The sequence below is a fragment of the Sus scrofa genome, chromosome 4, assembly GCF_054392235.1.
Source record: "Sus scrofa isolate SSC_HxYL_T2T_F1_AM1 chromosome 4, Sscrofa_HxYL_maternal_Yorkshire_Landrace_v2.0, whole genome shotgun sequence".
In the NCBI taxonomy this organism is placed as follows: Eukaryota; Metazoa; Chordata; class Mammalia; order Artiodactyla; family Suidae; genus Sus; species Sus scrofa.
The window spans coordinates 113,750,886-113,772,212 of record NC_139386.1 but is presented as its reverse complement, the minus strand read 5'-3'; the positions used below and the strand labels follow the sequence as shown (position 1 = coordinate 113,772,212).

The following is a 21,327-nucleotide window of genomic DNA, read 5'->3' as shown; positions in this document are numbered from 1 at the left end:
GGGCTCGGCCAAAGTTCTAGCCCCAATTCTGACAGTCACGCTCTTCTGGAAACTGGGCCTTGCCCAGCCATCCTCCCCAGGCTCAGCCCCCAGGAGACCTGTCCCCGTTTGCCCCTCTACACCCTGGGAGCGGAGGTTGACAAGAAAGCAGCATGCGCGCCTGGTCAAACCATGCTGCTCCCTCGGGGACCTTGTCCCGCAGGCCCGCGCCATCTGCTTCTCTTCCTCCCCATGTCCATCAAACAGCCCTTCTCCCTGGGGCGGCTTCTCAGCCTCCTGCCACCCTGGGCCAGCAAGCCTGTCTCAGCGGAGGATGAGCAGCCTCACCTACCAAAGGGGCGCCCCAGCAGGACAAGGCTTTAGGGGGGCACCGATGGCCGAAGGTGAGGCTGACTTGGGAGAAAGTCGGGGAGGGGCACAGAGGCCACAGCAGAGGTGAGGGTGTGGCCGGCTGCGGGCACAGAGGGCGCTCCTGTAGGGGGATGAGGGTGGAGGTCAAAGTCCGTGGAGATGATGGCGAGCCAGGGATGCAGAAGCTGGGGTGGGTAAGTGCCAAAGTGGACAAATTCCTGGGGACAGAGTGCTTATGGCTGTGCAGACCTTTTTTGGAGGTCCGGTCTTGTCTCTGCCGGCACTGGCACAGCACCGGGCACATAGGTGCCTCACAAATCTAACATCATCTAGGGCTTCACTTCTGTGTTACGTCAGCACTTCTGACATTGCAGACACGCAGTGGGCTATTCAAAGATACTTTAAAAAAAAAATTTTGTCTTTTTAGGGCTGCACCTGCAGCATAAGGAAGTTCCCAGGCTAGCGGTCGAATCGGAGCTGCAGCTGCTGGCTTACACCACAGCTGCAGCAATGTGGGATCCGAGGTGCATCTGTGATCTACATGGCAGCTTGTGGCAATGCTGCATCCTTAACCCACTAGGCGAGGCCACGGAGCAAATCTGCATTTTCATGGATCCTGGTTGGGTGCTTAACCTGCTGAGCCACAATGGGAACTCCTGTTCAAAGACACTTGTGGGATAGTGAACTAAATTCAGTCATCAGTTCTAAGGCAGGTTTCCCCTTGAACCTGCACCAGGGCTAAATTCCTGGGTCCCCAAAACACTGAACTATTACCTCTAAGCTCATCTCAGGCACTTGAAATCCTGCTCCAAGGCCTGGGGCCAGCATGAGTTTCTGCTGAACTACGGAAAACCTGGAGGCACCTTTCCACGTCTTACACGCTACCGGCCCGGGGCTCAGAGCTTCTGGGCTTGGTTTGGTTCAGTTTGGTGCATTCGCTGGGCCTCGATCATCCCCCTGGAGAGTTTCTTTTGCTTTGGAAGGTGGAAATGAGCTGCAGGCTGGACTCTGCTTCACCCCCCCGCCCTTGAGGCCGGCGGCGGGGTAAGGAAATGGCCAGGAGACAGCTACGCCTCAGCTGGTGCCTGGCCTCTGACAGCTGCCTGGAGGGCACGGGAGCCCAGCCCCTTTGGCCTTCATTTTCAATCAGTGGGTCTCTGGGCCTTTGCCTCTGTCTCTCTGTGTCCTGCCCTGGCTTTGGGGTGAGGTCTTGGGGTACTGACACCCTAGAACTGCCCTCCCAAGGTACCCACAGCCCCTTTGCTCCTCTGCCCCCAACTCCCCTCATCCCCTGTAAGCTGGTGACAAAGGAGCCTGCCTGCCTGGGTCACCTCTGCTCCTTCAGTGCATAGTTAGCAGAGTGCCTGGCAGGTGGTAGAGTACATTATGTATTTTATGAAGCAATGGATGCTTAGCTGACTCTCTTTCAGTCTCTGCTCTTTGGATCCTCGGGTCCCTAGCCAGCCTTTTCCAGCCTGAGCTCTGTTAGGATTAGTAAAGATAGTTTTGGAATGATTAGAGATGGTCCTTAGGGCAGCTGATCGTGTGTGTGTGTGTGTGTGTGTGTGTGTGTGTGTGTGTGTGTAAAATCACATTCCCCACACACGCCAAAGCCCAAATGGACCTATCACTTCCTCTTCGCCGCAGCAGAGAATTTTCTGACATTCCCAATCACACACACGCTCACGCCAGGTCAGGGATGGAAGACACCTTAAAAACCACCTGTTCCAAGCCTACTGACATATTTAGGGATGAAATGACATGTATCTAGAATGTGCTTTAAGACGCTCCAGGAATAAAAGGGCGAGGGAGGAAAGAAGATAAAGCCAGGTAGGCAGGTGCATAGTTTCCTTTACTGTGCTCTCCCTTTGTGTATATGCTTGATATTTCCCCCGATAAAAAGTGGGGGTGGGGGGGGAGCTGACTGAGTTAAAAGAAGAACCATCTATTCCAACCCCCTCATTTTCTGTTGTCTGAAGCTACAGCTTTCATGCAGGACCACCAACCCCCAGCCCTGCAAACCCCCGTGTTGGTTATTTAATGTTTCACTTGTGTGGGGCTCGCGTTGCCGACTAGATTGCTGCTTCGTGAGAGCAGGCTGTGTCCTATTTAGGTACTTATGTATTTATTTATTTATTCATTTATTTATGATGGCATATGGAAGTTCCAGGGCCAGGGACTGAATCTGAGCCACAGCTGTGACCTATGATGCAGCTGCAGCAACTCCAGATCCTTTAACCCACTGTGCCGGGCCAGGGATTGAACCTGTGCCTCTGTGGAGACCTGAGCCACTGCAGTGGGATTCTTAAACCACTGTGCCATAGCGGGAACTCCTGTCCTTTGCTATTTTATATCCTCCTACAGAGCTTGAAGCAGGGCTGAGCTTGTGGATAGCACACAGCAGACACTCGGCGGGAGCTGCCCTGTCCTCGTCCCTTGAACCGAGGTCCGCTTTCCTATCCCCACGTCTGTGGCATTTCCCTTCTTCTCCATCCCCACCCCATCCCAGCGCCTCTCTGGCTTTTGCCAAAGTGACAGGGGATGCTTTGGTCAAGGGTACCCCTGTTTCTTTGTTAACCAGAGCCTTCCTTCAGCCCTGGCAGGATGCTCCTCTTGTTGGGAATATCTAACTTAATTCAGCCCGAACGGAGGGAGGTGGGTGGGTCTGGGGGTTGCTGCAGAACTGGCCGGGTCCACCTCCCAGGCTCCCCGAAATCCTCATATGCTGTAAAGGAGCTTCTGTACTCTGAACTCTCCTTTATAACCTTTCTGCCCTCTGCCCTTCAATTAATCTCCAGAGCCGTGGGCCCGAGGGGGCTGAGCATGCAGGAAAGGGAACACGCCAGGTCAGTCCCGTGTGGCCACACCAGCAGCATCTTTGGGCCCCACAACTGCTGCTCCGACACGATTTAACTTCAATGTATGAACGCTTAGTATGTGCTAGACACGGGTCCGAGTATTTTTTGAGTATTCATCTATTTAATTCTCCCAACAACCCTAGGAGACAGGGTCTATGATCATCCCCGCATTGCAGATTAGGAAGCTAAGGTTCGGGGAGGCTGAGTCATAATCCCCAACTCACACAAATAATAACAACACGATTTTAACAAAACCACACAACCACACAGAGCCATTGTGTGAGCCCAGGAGGTCTGCCTCCGGAGCCTCTGCTCTTGAACCTGACCCTTCAGCGAGGGAAAAGGGCTGGGCCCCAAACAAATGAACCAGCACTGGTGTCAAAGCTGAGGCCCCACCCCCACCCCCCGCCCCGGCTGTGTCCACACAGTGGCTGCAGGGGTTGGTGTAGCGCTTTAAGGGCACAGGGCTTCTTGGCTACGAAGCAGAACTGGTGGCCTGAGGCAGAAGCTGACAGGCAGGACTTATTTATGTGCTTTCTCTTCATCAAAGGGCCTCTTTAAAAATGACTCAATCGACTATTAATCTTGGTGAAACATCAGCTCCAACAGGGAGCAAGAAAAGAGTTCGGAAATCTGCAAGAGGAGAATGCAGGAGCCTGAGCCTCAGTCCCCTGGAGAGGAGACATGTGGGGACAAGGCAGAAACAAATCTTCCAGGGCCTGACAAAGACCCACGGCCACACCCTGGCACGCACCCAGCACCAGGCTTGGGCCCCTCACCCTTTCCCCTGCCCTGACTGGCTCCCAGCTCGTGGGGTCGCCCCTGAGCCCTGTCACAGCCAGAGGGCACACACCTGTTTGTGTTCATGCGCCTCCGGGGTGGATGGTATGAAAATTCATTTTAGGAACCTTGCCAGGTGCTAAAGGCAAGTCCCGGGGGTATAAGGCCCCCCCTCTCCCCCTGAAAGAGCTCGGTGCAGCAGAGGCCATCAGCTTTCTGGAGGGAACAAACTTACTTGAGAACAAGCTCAGAGCTGGGAGGGTAGGGGTGTGGTGGGGTTGGAGCCTGCTGTTCGCTTGGCTCGGGGAAAATACCAGAAGAAAACTCCCCTGCTGCCGAGGTCAGAAAGGTAGCAACTGGCTTATGGCGGAAAAGTAATTACAGAATGTGTTTACGTTTTCAGAAACTCAGAGGTCCGGGACCAGGGTGTTCCAGGGAGGCTGCTGGGTGACTTCCCAGTGGCAGGAAGAGGACAAGGAGGGCAGGGAGAGGAGAGAGAGGAATGTGAGTTAGCAAGTGCTGTGTCGTCCCCGTCAGGCTGAATCCTCAAGCCTGGGCTGCCCTTCCTCCTGGGTCCTTCCACCGAGCAAGCGGCTCCTACTGGCGCTTGGCTCTGCAGGGGCGTCTGCTGCAGCCTGGGCTCCCAGCAGCAGGACACTCGCCTGCTCTCTATACACGCCGGCTCCGAGGGAAGCACCCGTGTCCCCAAGAATGGGGCCTCCCTTGAGGGCACATCTGATTCAGTAGGGACTCCATCTGCTCAGCCTGGCCTGCCCTTTCCACCTGAGGATTCTTCTCTGGATGCAGAAGCTCTGCTCCGTGGATGCATCTGCTCCTGACACTCACTGCCCAGCCTTCCCATTGTCCTCTTGCACATGCCTTTCAGGGACATTTTGAATAGCTTTCCTGCTCCTCTTTGTACTTCTAAGAATGGTACAATGAAAACCATGGGCTTTGGGCTCCGAACAGTCTTTTTTTTTTTTTTTCTTTTTAATGGCCACACTTGTGGCATATGGAAATTCCTGGGCTAGGGGTCAAATTGGAGCTGCAGTTGCGGGCCTACCCCACAGCCCCAGCAACACTGGATCCGAGCCGCATCTGTGACCTACGTCGCAGCTTGTGGCAATGCTGGATCTTTAACCCACTGAGCTTGGCCAGGGATCGAACCTGCATCCTCATAGAGAAAATGTCCGGTCCTTAACCCACTGAGCCACAACGGGAACTCCTCGGAACAGTCTTGATTTGCGGGGAGCCGAGAAGATACAAGAAGCTGAGGAAGGGAGCTTGCCTAAAAGGTGCAACTCCGAAGGCAGTCTCCTAATCAGAAAAAGAGGTCTGCCTGAACGGTGCAGTTCCGAGGACAGGCCCCAGAAGGCAATAAGGCTCGCCTGCTGACATAGGTGGAAAACTAAACTTCCCAGGAAATAATTTCCATTTTGTGTTGCTGATTGGGGATTGTTCCATGGATAACTTAGTCTTTTCTGTTATTCACTTGCTATTCAGTTTTCCCCAGTCTTTCCTGATTATTTACTTATCATTCTTATTTCCCATTCTTATTTTCCTGTGGTGATTTGTGATTTAACAAAGTTACAACAATGATATAATAAGAATTTCATCCTGAAAGACTTGCCCCTATTTAAATCCAACTTAGTTAAAACATAGTGTTTATCTATTAACTAGTTATATAGTAAACTTTAGAGTTAGGATTTTAATGAGGTCCATAGAAGTTAGCCATATATTATCCAAAAAACCTAGCTGTGAGTTTTGTCCTTGATTTTAAAAGCTTTTAAGTGATAGCTAGTTTAATTAAGTTGGTTTATATTTACTTACACTATCTCCCTGCTGTAACGCTTTGAAGATAAGCACCAGTCTACAAACAAGGTTTGTGAATGCCAAATTCTTGTGTCTATGGCCTCTTCAAAGTACTCACTAAGTTCAGTTAAAATAGAGATCTTAAAACATGATATATATGGAGTTCCCATCGTGGTGCAGTGGTTAACGAATCTGACTAGGAACCATGAGGTTGCAGGTTCGGTCCCTGCCCTTGCTCAGAGCTGTGGTGTAGGTTGCAGACGCGGCTTGGATCCCGCGTTGCTGTGGCTCTGGCTGTGGCTACAGCTTTGATTAGACCCCTAGCCTGAGAACCTTCATATGCCGTGGGAGCGGCCCAAGAAATAGCAAAAAGAAAAAAAAACATGATATATAGCTGCTATACCATGTAATAGTTAACCAATGTGCTTTTAACACTGTGATGTAATCTGTAGTGAAAAACTGTCTATATAATCAACCACTGTTGGCAATAAAGTTTGAGCAGTCCAGCGCCCTGAAAGAAGGGACAAAGAGGCTGTCTCCATATGTACATTTGCCGACGCCATGTCCCTCTCCGATCGGGATGTATACTCCCTGGCCGCCGGAGCTGGCCTCCGGCAACATTGATTCTACCCTCAAGTCCTCCTCTTGGGGGTCACTGATTTAGAGTTTCTAACCCTCACTGTCTCATCCATAAAATGAGAATATTCATATCTATCTACTCACCTCACTGAATCACTGTTAAGGGAAAAGGAGAGAAGACCATCTACTTCCAGCAATGAAAAGCTAACGGATTTGAATAAACCCTTCTGCTGGGGAACACATGAAAAACGGGATGAAATACAACAAACACGTTCTTAGGATCATCAAAGAGGTAACAACATGATAAGGAATCACTGGGCCATGATCTCTGAGGAAATGAGAGCTCACAGAAGTAAAGTCCAGGCCACTTTGCCTTTGAAAAGTAAATTAATTCAGAATTAATCCAGAAGTTGCAGTGACAAAAAGGAGCTCCAGTGTTGCAGTCTCCACCCCCTTCCCTGGGCGGGAGGCATGAATACAGACTCTCAATCGCTCTCAAAGCTGGGATCCCGAAGGGCTCCAGCCTCAGGGTAAAGATGAACTAGAAGTAAATATTCCCTCTCGTGGCTGTGCAACCTTGAATGTGGGTTAAGGAATTCAGATGAAGGTGGTCCTGGAAGGACAGCATTCCCAGGTGCTTGGCAGAAGCTAACTAAGCAAAGTAAAATCCCCCTGGAGGAAGAACACCCTCGCCCTAAACTGGAGGCGATTCTTTGAAATACTGTCACATACATGCACTGGGAGACGCAAAGATAACCAAGGACACAAGGAAAAACGACACTATGAATGAGAACCGTAGTGAACCAAGAAATGATGGCTAACAAAGAGACCCACAAATGCTTGACATACTGGAACTGTCACCTGCAGATGGCTAGGTTTACAATTCAAAAATAAAAGGCAAGCTAGAAGATCTTGTAAGGGTAGGGAAACAAAAAAGCGAAGAAAACCAAAGATATATACTAGAACTACAACCCAAACTAAGTACTGGATGGATGGCTTTGAGTGTAGATTAGACACAGCTGAAGAGAAGATCAGTTGAAAGCTGGAAGGAACTATCTAGAATATGGCCCAGAGAAGCTATGAGAATGTACATGCGCCTTGTTGAATCCCTGACGTGTAGAAGCAGGACCTCAATAAATGTGATTTTCATTCATTTTCCTCTTTCGAGTCCTAAAAAAATACTTCTCATTTCAGGAAATCTTTTCTGATTCATTTGGTCTGACATCCATCACTTCATTATTCTGAATTTTCTTAGCATCTTTGTACTTGTTAATTCATATTGACAGGAACTCATGTATTTCTTGAGATCAGTAAATGTAAGAACTAAGTCACACCCCAAACTTAGGTCCCTTGGTCAATGTTAGCCGGTCCACAACCCCCTTCCTCCTCTTTGCCATGACGCTGCGTGAATGCATGGGCTCCCCTGTTAGAGGTACTGCCCCAAGATAAAGGAGGCAGTGGAATTCCAGAGTATGGTTTGCTTCCTGACCCTGTTCCTCAGTCAAAGCTGGATCAAGGCAACAGCCAACCAAATGAAGATATAAATCCTAGGTTCAGGGTCAACAGAACACAGCACAGGCTCTCTTGGGCCCTGCTCTCGTCTTCTGGCATAGCTTCTGGTCTAAGTTCATTCTGGAAATTCCATGAGCAAAGTCATTAATGAGTGGGAAAAAGCTTGCCATTAATGAGACCAACAAAATCACCAGGCCCCAAGAGGCCCCTTCCGCAAGCAGTATTTCTGTTCTGCAGCTCCTGGCTGTCTGGGGACTTTGAAAACCACAAGTGGGCCTTGCTAGAAATGCTTCCCACACATTGACTGAAAGTGTCTGCCCTTCCCTAGAGCAAGAGGGAGAGAGATGCCCTGAAGAACTCCAACCCCAATCATGTCTCAGTTAAAACGATACTGATCGATGGCTTTTACGTGTCAGGCACCAGGCTGAGGCCTGGGGACTCAAAAATGATCAAGACAGGGTCTCTGCCCTGCACTTGGGTTGTTCATGCGCTCCAGGGAGACTCAGGCACACTTGATGGTGCCTCACTGTGCATGGCTGGTTCTAGGGCTCTCTTTATTCACTGACTGGTATCTGATCCAGCCCAAATGCTTTTTCATAGCCCCTCCTGGGCTCCAAAGGCAGCACCGGAAATTTCAAGCAAGAAGCTGCTTCCTGGTCCAGCATCTCCCAGTATGGACAGGATATTACTGAGATGGAGGATGGATGAGCTGCTTGGGCTCTTGTCTGCCTTTCTGCCCTTGATCATGGAGCAGGAGATAACCCCAAGGTCAGCATGGGAGGGGCCTCCTGAATTGATTCGCAGGTCTATCTGGAATAAACTGAGTGAGCAGTGTGTCTTTTGCTTCTCCTACTGGCTTTATCTCCTTTATCTCCTTCTGATTCAGGGCTGGGTTAGGTGTCTGGATTCCGTGACTGTTCAGTCTCTTCCTGTTCTCTGTCCTGCATGGCATTACTTTGCTGGGAGAGGGCAGGTTCCTTGTGCTGAGACCAAACACCTTGAGAGAAGAAGCTCCTGGTTGTCCTGAGACCCGCGGGGGCCAGAGGAAGGATCCACGCTCTGGGACTCCATCCACCCACTTTTCCCAAAGGCTGCACACAATGGTCCAGGCTGGGCATGGCTGACACACCCTGAATTTCTCTCCAACCATCCATCCTGGCTGGAGAGAAGGCAGGTGTCTGAGAACTGTCCCTTCTCTTCTCAGTGATGATCTACAGCCAATTAGCTGTGCCCAGGAAGGTGGAAAATACCTCTTTCCAGCCCCAGAGCTAATGGCAAGGCGAATGCTACTTGCAGACATCTCTGTGAAGGACAAGACGGAGTTAACCCCACCAGGACCCCGAAAGCTGGTTTGCAGCTGTCAGCCCAAGGCTTTAATAACAGAAGAGGCAAAGGAACACTCGACTGAGTAGCTTAAAATAAGAGTAAAACATGGCCATATCTTTCCCGGACTGCGTCTGGGTTTTTTTTTTGTGTGTGTGTGCAAAGAGCAGGGACACTCCCTGGGGTCTGACAAATTGGGGTATTTGCTGTGAAGGGCAGTGATGGCTGTAAAGGAGGCTGAAATAATTGGTCTCAGGATGTGCTCACCCTCCAGCTGCCCGGCCCTAGGCAGGTTGACACCCACCTTGCTGACGCCACCATCAATATTCAGTTTCAGCAGATCTGATCTCCATGAAACTGGGGAGTAAGAGGAGGGGGCAGCTGATTAGGGTGATTCATGGGGGGAGGGGGTCCTGGGCCTCTCACCTCCTGCGATGGGGGTTTCAGTACCTCCTTTTCCTCTGCGTGCTTTCCTTTCTTCATTTATTCATGAGTTTGGGGACACCTGTGTCGCTTGCACACGGGGAGAGAAGAGGGTCAGGCTCCGGGGCGGGGTAATGACATGTTCTATTTACACGGTTCCAGACATAGGGCCAAATGTCCTATACACATGGTTCCATCGCCAGGGTTAGGGTGCAGATCGAAGGGGATAAGAGAGGCCAAGGAATTTAGACACAATCAGAAAACGATACACAAATACGGTTGCCTATGTATTTTTACTGTTTACTGCCCTGACCCAGGCAGCCCTGACTGGAGCTGGCATACAGTAGGTGCTCAAGAAATACGCTGGATGAAAGAACCCTGGGTTATCTGAGAGGTGTCCAGCCCTGCCTTACTTGGGTACTGGGCTGGGCTAAGGGGGATGGGCTGAATGACAGGAGATGGAGGGGCGGGAGGGTGGCCTGATCCACAAGGTCTGGGTGTGTGTTTCTGGGTCCCTGGGTAAATGCCATCACGGAACTTCTCTTGCGCCCAATGTGCAAGCAACCACCCCCTTTGGGGATTGGCATTCATGCTTCTGCCCTCGCCACTAGCTCCCAGCCGTCAGTTTTGGCTGCAGAGGACTGAGGTTTGATTGTTTTTCAAAATCATTCGGCTCCATTAAGGTATGACTAAAGTTTCTATTTTAAACTTCCCCCGGAGAGATGTTTAGGTGGAAAGCACTGGCATTTTTCCTTGAGAGTTTGGGGTCCGGAGAATTTGGACTTGGGCAGCTCTTTTCCTTTTACCCACCTGCCTGCCTCCTGGGCCCAGCACTGAGTGACTCCAAGGGACTGAGAGGTCGTGCAGCAGCCTGGGGTTAAGAACAGGCAGGAACAGGAGGTTCCCATGTAGTACAGCAGGTTAAGCCATCTGGTGTTGCCTCAGCCGTGGTGCCGATCGCAAGTGCGTCATGGGTTTGATCCCCCGCCTGGGAACTTCCACATGCCATGGGCGCGGCCAAAAAAAAACCCCAAACAAAACAAAGCAAAAAACAGGCTGGAACAGCTGGGTCAGTCTCTCTGAATTTCGGTCTCCTCATCTGACAACTGAGCACGGTGTTAATTCCTGGGCAGGGGGACTGGTAAATGCTCCCTGAGCAGGACCGGTGCTGGCAGGGTCAGCTACTCAGTGGGTTTTGTCCCTATGCTACACCCTGCAGTGGGCATTCAGGCAAGTGTAGAAAGGACAGGGTCCCTGGGCATCCACTGCTGCCCCACATGGAGCAGACAGAGGGCTTCAGTGCTGAGGGTCAGAGTTCAGGAGCCATCAGACCACAGTGCGGCTTCCTTCCAGGGCGAGTGGGGCAGGATCCCCACATGGAGTAGGCCATCTATAAAAATCGGCAGGGCAGGAGGTCCCACTATGGCTCAGTGGGTTAAGAACCTAGCTAGTATCCATGAGGACGCAGATTCAATCCCTGGCCTCACTCAGTGGGTTAAGGATCTGGCTTTGCTGTGGGCTGTGGTATAGGTCACAGATGTGGCTTGGATCCTGTGTTGCTGTGGCTGTGGTGTAGGCCGGCAGCTATAGCTCCGAATTGATCCCTAGCCTGGGAACATCTGTGCTGCGGGTGCGGCCCTAAAAAAGTGAAAACAAGGAGTTCCCGTTGTGGCGCAGTGGTTAACGAATCCGACTAGGAACCATGAGGTTGCGGGTTCGGTCCCTGCCCTTGCTCATCGGGTTAATGATCCGGCGTTGCCGTGAGCTGTGGTGTAGGTTGCAGACGCGGCTCGGATCCCACGTTGCTGTGGCTCTGGCGTAGGCCAGTAGCTACAGCTCCGATTAGACCCCTGGCCTGGGAACCTCCATATGCCGCGGGAGCGGCCCAAGAAATAGCAAAAAGACAAAAAAAAAAAAAAAAAAAAAAAAAAAGTGAAAACAAGGGCGGGGGAGCAGGGCATGTGGTTCGAGAGCATAGTGTGTGCCTAGCACTGTGCCAGCATCTTCTTCCCGCGGATTTTTTACATTTAAATCTGCACAGGTGCTCAGTGAAGCAGCTTTTCTTCTCATCCCCACTTCTCAAATGGTGAAACTAGGACTCATCTGTTCAGCAACTTCACTGAGGCCACCCAGCTTATAAGCCGTAGAACCAGGCCTCAGACCCAGTCCTGCTTCACACTGGTGCTGACCCAAAGCCCCAACACACTGGCTGCTGGGCACAGGCTGGCAGGAGCTGAGCCCGATACCAGTCCTTGAAGATCACACGCCCGCACTCCCACCCCTCTTATTTTCTTTGCTTGGTCCCTGGGGCATTCAGACTGGTGTTCTCCCAGTATCCTCTGGGACAGGGCCTGGGGGCAGGGGCAGCTGGTTCAGGGTCCCAGGTGAAGAAGCTTGTGGGAGGGAGTGTCCCCACACGGGTGAAATAACCTCAAGCTCCTGGGCATCCAGCTGGAGAAGAGCAGGGGACTCAGTCGAAGGCTCTCCAGGTGGGGGCGCCCTCGGTGTAGGGGAGGAGTGTGAAAGAGGTCACAGGGGGTCCCAGGGGGCCCCCAGATCACACTCTGAATCCTAGGGAGGATGGAAAGCCAGCAGGTCTGGTGCCAGCCCTATCAGACCATAGTCCTGCAGATTAATGCACAATCCAATTTAGTTTCCCTTTAGGAAATTAAGTATTTTTTTAAAAATACATGAAGAGTCAGAAAGAAGCCATGGCAACAAGGAGGCTGAGCATCAGAGCCGAGGCCATGCCTTTTCTCCCTCAGCGGGGGCCTCTGATGGTCCAGATCAGAACCTCTTGATCGCCTTGGAATGGTGGCACGGGGGCAAAGCGGTAATGTGTGTCCAGGTCCCTGGGGTCAGCTGGGGCAGCCACCTGTAGCTGAAGAGAACAGCCCGAGGCTCTAGGAGAGCAGAGAGACCCATATCTTGCATACCTGTGCCAGGGGAGGGGGCTGGGCATCTCCCCCAGCCAGGTGCTGGCTCTGTAGCTGGGTCGAAGGGTGCAGATGGGTTTAGCTGATGCTGACCAGGACCCGTTAGGAGCCAGGCAGGCTTCACCCACAAGAATCCAGCGGCAGCTGAGATTCCTCTTCTGCTTTATAGACGAGGAAACCGGGGCTCTGAGACATTCGGTGAGTCGCAAGGCGACAGCCACTGTATCCAGTGTTTACGCTTTGTCAGGCTTTGTGCTGAATGCTTTGCACACATCGCCTCCCTCTGTTGGGCGTCCTACCCCACCTCCACATGGGTGAGCTGTCTAAGCTTTTGCAGAATTTGCTGAATGCACAAGTCACCCATCAGATGAAGAGCACTGAGGATGTACTGGGCCCTGGCGTAGGTCTCCAGTCCTGGGGCAAACAAAGGAAACGGGCCTGCCCTGGGGGCCCCGCAGTCTGAGACAGACCTGTAACCTTCTGACACCATGGGCATTTATTCATGTGGGCCGAGGATCAGGCCTTGTCCAGACACACGGCGCAGAGAGGCGGGCAGTACGTCTTCCTGGGAAGGTGCTGACCCGTGGAGCAGCCCCACCTGTCACCCCATCAATGGCGCTGCAGCCAGGTAAGCTCCAAAATAGAGAACCCCCCTCCCCCGGGCCACAAACCCAAGTGGGGCCTGGAGGAGGCGACCCCCCTGTTTTTGGGGACGACCTGGGAGAGTATTGCAGAGTCCACGCTGCAATAAAAGAACACAGCATTTATTGGGCCCCCGCTATGAACATTGATGGGAACAAGATGTGGGTGTGTCTTGAGGACCCGAGTTGCGTCTGACTTGATGGAGCCGAGCTCTGCCTCTGGTGGGTGCCGCGTGAGGGATCAGCCCAGGGATGGGGGATTGAGGTGCCTCAGTCATCTTCTTATTTTCTTATCTCGCAGATTAATCTGGCTTTACCAAATGCTCAGAGCAGAGAACTTATTACCCGAGAAGCCCCGGCTGCCGGATAAAGATCTGCTTAGGGAGCAGGGAGGTTATCGCCAGAGAACGGATGCTCACGTACAGACCTCTGGACTTCGGATGCCCGGCTGGTGTTGCGGACCTGGCCCAGGTGCCAAGACCGTGGCCGGGGTGCCCTCAGGGTCATCGACCTCGGCAGCCCCGGCTTGGCCGTGTGAGCCCCGCGCCCAGGTATCTTCTCTGCCGGAGTCCCTAGGATGTGTCTGCTCAGCTGTATGAGGAAGCCCTAGTATTTTTATCAAATAGTGGAATACCTGGCTATATTTGTATCCTGACTCCTGTGGTGCCTTTATTCCAAAGGACATGAAGCAACGGACACCCTCTTGGTCAGTGTAGCTTCCTTCTGCCTCTGAGAGAAACCATCAGTTTTCCTCTCTTTGGCAGAAGGGGCAGCTGAGGCCCCTGAACCCTCAAGGCCTGGGTGGCAGAACCTGGACTAGCTTCTAGAGGGGTGGGGTGTCCAGGCTGCAGTCAGGGAAGTGGTCCAGCCGTCTGCGGGCCAGGATGACTTTCAGAGCAGCCCATTCGCCCTTGGTAAATACCCGTCATCAAAGAGCCCAAGGACGTGCCCTCTCTCTCCTCCCTTCCCCCGCTTGGCTTCCTGTCACTTTGATCGGTTCATAAGCACCGCTCTTTAGAGGTCAGACAGAAGGTGGGAAGAAACTTCTGGGCTCTCCTGGATAGCCATACGCAGAAAAAGGCCCTCCTCCCTTTCTGCCCAGCCCCCACCTCTACTGCCAGCTGCCCTCCTAGGGCCTGGGGAGAAAGTGAGCAGAAACAAGGGCGGGGGGGTTACAGTGGGAAGAAGAGCAGCTGATCTTCCAGAGCTCTTCATGAATGATTTTAATTTTTTTTTTTTTGCTTTTTTATGTTTTTAGGGCCGCACCTGCGGCATATGGAGGTTCCCAGGCTAGGGGCTGCCGGCCTCCACCACAGCCACAGCAACACAGGATCCTTAACCCACCGAGTGAGGCCAGGGATGGAACCTGCAGCCTCAAGGATACTAGTTGGATTCGTTACCACTGAGCCACAATGGGAACTCCCATAATGCTCTTCCTTAATCCTTACAACAGTTTATGAGGCAGGTGTTAGCATTCTCCCACTTTACAGATGAAGAAGCTGAGGCACAGAGAACCCAGCCACACAGCTCAGCAGGGTGGGACCAGGATGTGAACCCATGCAGCCTGGCCTCGGAGCCTGCGCTCAGCGACCACTGCCTCCTTGGGAAGGGGTGACCCCCCCCCGCATTCTAGCCTCTCCCGAAGACACCCGCTGTGTGCCACTGCCAGCTCTCTGTGGGCCACGCTGACTCTGAGAGGGTTTCCCCCATGACCTCTGCTAGCATGCCACCCTCCCTCTCTCTCAGGCATAGCTGTCTCATTCATGAAAGGAGCTGGACATGCCAGGCTGAAAAGGGACACCCCCAAACCTGACGTGCCCTCAAGCCCCTGGGCAAAATAAGGATGACTGGAGTGGAGTTAATTCAGAAAGCCCCCAAGTGCTCATACAGAGGTTCATGCGTTCATTCTTCGAACACTTGCAGAGCTTGAAGAGTGACTTGGGCTCTTTACTAGTGACTGCAGGACAGGGAAGAGCCTGGCATGGTGCTCCAGAAGGTCATCCTGGGCCTTTACCAACATCCAAACATGTCTATTTCTACACCCCAAACTGAGGAAAGACAAGGGGAACTCTGGGTTGGAGGGCGTCCATTATACCTTCACTGGTTCACGTACTATCCTCTGCAATTCGGTGTCACAGATATTATTAGCCCCATTTTACAGATAAGGGAATGAAGACTTAAGGTGAAAGGTCAAGTAATTGGCTGCAATTCATACGACTGCCCGGTTGGTAACACTGAACCTGAGCCTGAAAGATTCCAAAGCCTAAGGTCTTCCCTCTTCACCTCTCTGTCTCCCACAGAGCATGAAAATAACCACACGTCATGACCCCACACTCACACCCACCAGGTACAAATGTTAGCATCTGGTCTCTGAGATGCTCGCACAGCCCAAAAGTCTCTCTCTCTCTCACACACACACGGCATTCTCCATGGCCACATGCACAGGTCATGCACAAATCAACATTTTTTTCCAACTTTTGAACGTTGTGAACATGACAGCTAGTCAACAAGCATGCAGAAAAATTGCCCATTTCACTGTATGCTAAAAAAATGTGAATTAGGGCAGCTAGGAAGTACTATCAGTTTAGCCCATCAAATTAGCAAAAATTAGAAAAAAATGAGGAGTTCCCGTCGTGGCGCAGCAGAAACGAATCTAACATCCATGAGGACGCAGGTTCGATCCCTGGCCTCACTCCGTGGGTTAAGGATCCGGCATCATTGTGAGCTGTGGTGTAGGTTGCAGACATGGCTTGGATCTGGCATTGCTGTGGCCGGCAGCCACAGCTCTGATTGGACCCCTAGCCTGGGAACCTCCATATGCTGCAGGTGCAGCTCAAAAAAGCCAAAAAAAAAAAAAAAAAGAAAAGAAAAAAAATATGAGAATGAACATAGTCCTGATGAGGATGCATTGAAGTGCGCCCTCTATGTACACGCCCAATTGGTACAATTCCTTTGGAGAGTGACTTGGCAGTATCTGCCGAGAGAAGTAAAAGTGTCCAAGACCACTGGTCTAGTCATTTCACCTGAGTGTCATTCAGAAGCAAATGCATAAAAGTGTTCAACTCAAGAGTTCCCGTCGTGGCGCAGTGGTTAACGAATCCGACTAGGAACCATGAGGTTTCGGGTTCGGTCCCTGCCCTTGCTCAGTGGGTTAACGATCCGGCGTTGCTGTGAGCTGTGGTGTAGGTTGCAGACGCGGCTCGGATCCTGCGTTGCTGTGGCTCTGGCGTAGGCCAGGGGCTACAGCTCCGATTCGACCCCTAGCCTGGGAACTTCCATATGCCGAGGGAGCGGCCCAAGAAATAGCAAAAAAAAAAAAAAAAAAAAAGTTCAACTCAGCATCGTTCGTTACAGCACAAACTTGATTCTCACCCAGTGGCTTACACCAGGGGGTCAGCCTATTGAACTAGGCAAAGGCAATGACGGAAGGCAGACAGAAGGCTACAAGGATGTTGCGTGGCTGGGTTTGGGTGATCAGAAGGCATGGTTCCTTTCCTCCTTCTACCCTATCCCTCTTCTTCCATGACATTTTATCAGGGAGGGATTTTCCGTATTTTCATGAAAGAGTGTGGCTCACATCTCCAATAAAACTAAGCTTTATGAAAACGGCAGGGAATCAGATCACGACATTGATGGAAAGCTGCGTGCACGCACACAGAATTGAGTGGCGGAATCAAGTGATGCCTATCACAGACATGACTGTCACATCTGTGTTGAGCAGAAGGGCCCCAGTGTTCGTAGAGCTGTAATTAGTTCAGCTTTCATACACAAAACCACCTTTTGGATGTTCTCTTTGTAGCTAGTTTTTCAGCATCTGTTGACCATATGGGGGTTGACAGTTTAGCCTAAAACCAGGTATGAGCTGTTCCTATAGGCGTGTGCACATGCACACACACACACACACACACACACACACACACACGTGTGCACACACACACAGACAGTGTCCAGGGCTGGCTTTCATGAAGCTTCTCTCCTGGGCTGACAGGTTCCAGGAAGCCACAGCTTCTGTCAAAGACGCTGCTGGGACGGGGAGGAGATTTGGTGGGAGGTAGCCTTTGGGGCAGGGGGAGAGGACCAGGGCCGGGGGGACCATGGAGATCTGTCTGCATCCGGACCTGCAACCTCCTCCCAGTAAGGGCCCCTCCTCCCAGTAAGGGGAAGCACATAGTCCCACGTACACTGGGGTGCAAGATGCTTCTTATCAGATCAGGGCTAAAAGCAGCCGGGAGGCGGGCGGAGAGAGCTGGAGGGTCCCCAGTGGCTGAAAGGCTAGGGAAGGCCAGGGAGAAACAGCCTGAAGGTTCAGCAGGAAGGGCTTTCACCTTTCCAGGCTTCCTCTGCTTTTCTCCTACTGATTTATCTAATAGGCAATAGTTAGACTTTTTCATGCCCCTTAGAGGGTGGGCTAAGACCAGACGCTGTGAGGTGTGGGGGGGTGTCTCATGTTCTCCAAACTTCCGGGGTGCAGATGCAAATGTGTATTGTCCCCTCAGTTTGCCTCTGGCTCCAGTCTCTGGTGGGGCTGGCTGTTCCGAGCAGCTCTTCCCCCGCTCCCTCCCCTGGGTCTGCAGGCAGGTCTGAGCTTCGCTCTGCAGAGCCTGCGGGGTCACACCAGCAGGGGCGCAGGCCTTGGGCTCTGTCCCATCTGGAGGAGATCCCAAGGCAGGCTCTGAGATGCAGGGCCCAGAGGAGGCCCAGCCCCACACTTCAGCTCAGACCCAAGGATAGATGGAGGCCCCTGCCTGCTTCTCGCTTCTCCTCTCATCTCTGAGTAGCCCACTCAGGACAGAAGCAAATTCCGGTTCTCATTTGAACCCGGACAGGCCTTCTTTGCTTTTAGGAGAGCTCACACATCCCCACGTGTGGCCACTCGTGTGCACACACACAGATACACACCCTTCCTCCACCTTTGTGTGCTTAGATTCTGCCGAGATGGTGGCCGGGAAACGTATCCTGCAGGGAGTTCCTGTGTGGCACGGCGGTAACGAACCTGACTAGCATCCATGAGGATGCGGGTTTGATCCCTGACCTCTCTCGGTGGCTTAAGGATCCGGCATTGCCGTGAGCTGTGGTGTGGGTTGCAGACTCGGCTTGGATCTGGCGTTGTTGGGGCTGTGGTGCAGGCTGGCGGCTACAATTCCACCCCTAGCCTGGGGACTTCCACATGCTTCGGGTGCAGCCCTAAAAAGACCAAAAAAGGGGGGGGGTCCTGCAGGTCTCATTTCTGGAGATGCAAAAGGAAAAAAAGGTACAGCAGAGCTGGAATTCAGATTAGAGATATGAAACCAAAAAAACTCCCAAGCCTAACCGGGGAAAAAAAGCTCATTAATGTCTCTGTTCCCCTCCTCATTAAGCAAGAGCGCGCTCATAAATATTCACAGAATTCTAAAGTAAGACCGAGGTGAAAGTTAAGTTAATGCGTGACAATTAAGCCTGCTCACAGCTCTTGAGCAGCTTGTCCAGGCTCTGGCCTTCCCAAAGCTGACAGAGATCTGGGAAGCTGCTGGTATTCCTGGGGGCACGGGGGTGGGGGTGGGGGGATGGGCCCCGGCGGAGGGGTGGGCTCCTCCCGCCCCCCTCCAGGGGCCCTTGGGAGAGCAGTTCCCTCCCAGGCCCTGCTAGTGGCATCTTAGGCTGAGAGTACCCTTCTCAAGGGAGGCTCTTAGACATCTCTGAGCACCCATCACCGGGCACTCTTAGCTTTTTGTAAAAATCTCAGTTTTACTGAAGTATAATTGACAAATAAAATGGTAAGATATTTAGAGTGTATATCGTGGTGATTTGCTATCTGTACACATTGTGGAAAGCGTCCCCCATTGAGTTCATTAAAATATCCATCTCCTTGTATATGTTTCTTATTTTTTTCAGTGGCAGCCTCTGCGTTCCAGTCTCAGCAACTTTCTTTCCTTCTTTGTTTTTGTCTTTTTAGGACCGCACCCGAGGCATATGGAGGTTCCCAGGCTAGGGGGTTGAATTGGAGCTGTAGTTGCCGGCCTACACCACAGCCACAGCCACGCCAGATCTGAGCCACGTCTGCGACCTACACCACAGCTCAGGGCACGGCCGGATCCTTAACTCACTGAGTGAGGCCAGGGATCGAACCTGCGTCTTCATGGATGCTAGAGATTGGTTTCCGCTGAGCCACGACGGGACCGCCACAACTTTCAATTGTACAATGAATGAAGCGTTATCAACTATCATCCCCGCCTTTTATGTTAGGTCCTCAGACCTCATTCTCCTTATAAGGGAAAGGTTATACCCTCTGCCCAGCCTCTCCCCTATTTCCCCGACGCCCCAACCTGACAACTACCATTCTACTCTCTGTTTCAATGAGTTTGATTTTTTTTTTTTAGATTCCACATATAAGTGATACTGTGCAGGGCCTGTCTTTCTCTGTCTGGCTTATGGCACTCGGCCACCCAGCTTGTAACAAGGCGATGGTCACCGGGGTGGGTGTATGACCCAAGGTCCAAGGTGGCCACACTAAGCCAAGACCAAGTCCCCAGCCTTTAGCCTTCAGCCTTCAGCCAGGACCAGGCAAGCGCTCACCTCCCCACGAGATGTCCTCCGGGTTCCGCCCTCATCTCTCCCTGCTCCAGGGCTCTCTGATCCTGCACACTGCAGCCAGATTAATTTTCTTAAATGCAGGTTTAATTGCCTCACTCCTTCCAAAAAACATTCATTGGCTCCCTATTGACTATGAATTAAGTGCAAACTCCTCGTGTTCTGCGGTCCAAACGCTCCTTTACAACCCTAATTACCATTACTCCTCATTCATCTCCCAGGGTTCCAGCCAAATGGAACTTGGAGCTCTTCTTCAAGCATGCTTTATACTTTCCCGCTTCCAAGGCTGGTCTGGGTAGCTCCTACTCCCTGGGTTTCCCTTCGCCTTGCAGGCTGGACCTGTCAAAATCCTAGCTGTCTTCCCCAGGCCTGTTTCATCTCATCTCTTTAATGAAACAAATCCTGTGCCCCACAATCTGATCTAGTCTCCCTCCAGGGTATTTTGCTTGAACCTCTTCTCTGCTTCAGTTGCAAACATCTACGCAGTTCAGCTAATAATAACAAGAATAGTTATGTGATTAAGTTACCGTCTACTGAGTGCCTACTATGTGCCAGCTGCCTTGCATTTTTGTACCCTGCAAGCTAGATACTGTTATCCCATTTCACAGTTGAGTAAACAGAGGCTCTGGGAGGGGTAAGAAGACCAACTCTAAAGGCTCTATAGTTTTTGAGCTTTCTTTTTGGTTCCATTGCTTTACTCTTCCTTTTGGAAGCTCCCTGGGTTGAACTGTGTCTTCCTTAAAATGTATATAGACATCCTAACCCCTGGAACGTGCACATGTGCCCTCATTTGGAAAAGGGTCTTTTTGGAGGTAATAAGATTAAGATGTGGACTTACTGCAGGAGGGGGGCCCCTGGTGCAATGACTGTGTCCTTAGAAGAAGAGGGAGATGTGGACACGCGCAGAGGGAAGGCAGCCGTGTGAAGAAGGAGGCGGAGATCGCAGCAACAGGTCTACAGGTCTACGGGTCTACAGGCCACCAGAGAGGCTGGCAGAGAGGCTGGCAGTGGGTTCTCCCTCAGAGCCTCTGAAAAGCAACCAGCCTGCTGATGCCTTGATTTCTGACTTCCGGCCTCTGGAACTTTGAGAGAATACACTTCTGTTGTCCTCAGCACCCAGCTGGCGGTACTTTGTTACAGCAGCCCCAGGAGACTAATACCTTCCCCGAGGGCAGGCTCTGTTTACCCTCACTGTCCTTTGGCACTGAAGCCCTGTCTTCCCATGGCAGGTGCCCAGGAAGATCTGTGGAATGGAATGGAGATTTCCTCTCTCTGTCTACAGAGGTCCCAGCGCTGGGAATGGAGTCAGCATTTTCTCTCTCTTTTTTTCTTTTTTTAGCCACCCTGTGGCACCCTGATCAGATCAGGGGCCAGGGATCAGATCAGATCCAAGCTGCAGCTGTGACCTGAACCACTGCTGTGGCAACGCTGGATCCTAAACCCACTGTGCAGGGCTGGGGATCGAACCTGTGTCCGAGTGCTCTCAAGAACCCACCAATCCCATCGCACCACAGCGGGAACGCCAAGTCAGCATTTTATTGATGT

General features: G+C 51.8%; 1 protein-coding gene across 7 annotated transcripts in view; it reads right to left on the bottom strand.

Annotated features, from left to right (window-relative positions):
- The window catches only part of KCND3 (potassium voltage-gated channel subfamily D member 3), a 376,917-nt gene that overhangs the window by 32,748 nt on the left and 322,842 nt on the right, over nt 1-21,327 (bottom strand). The window lies entirely within an intron of this gene.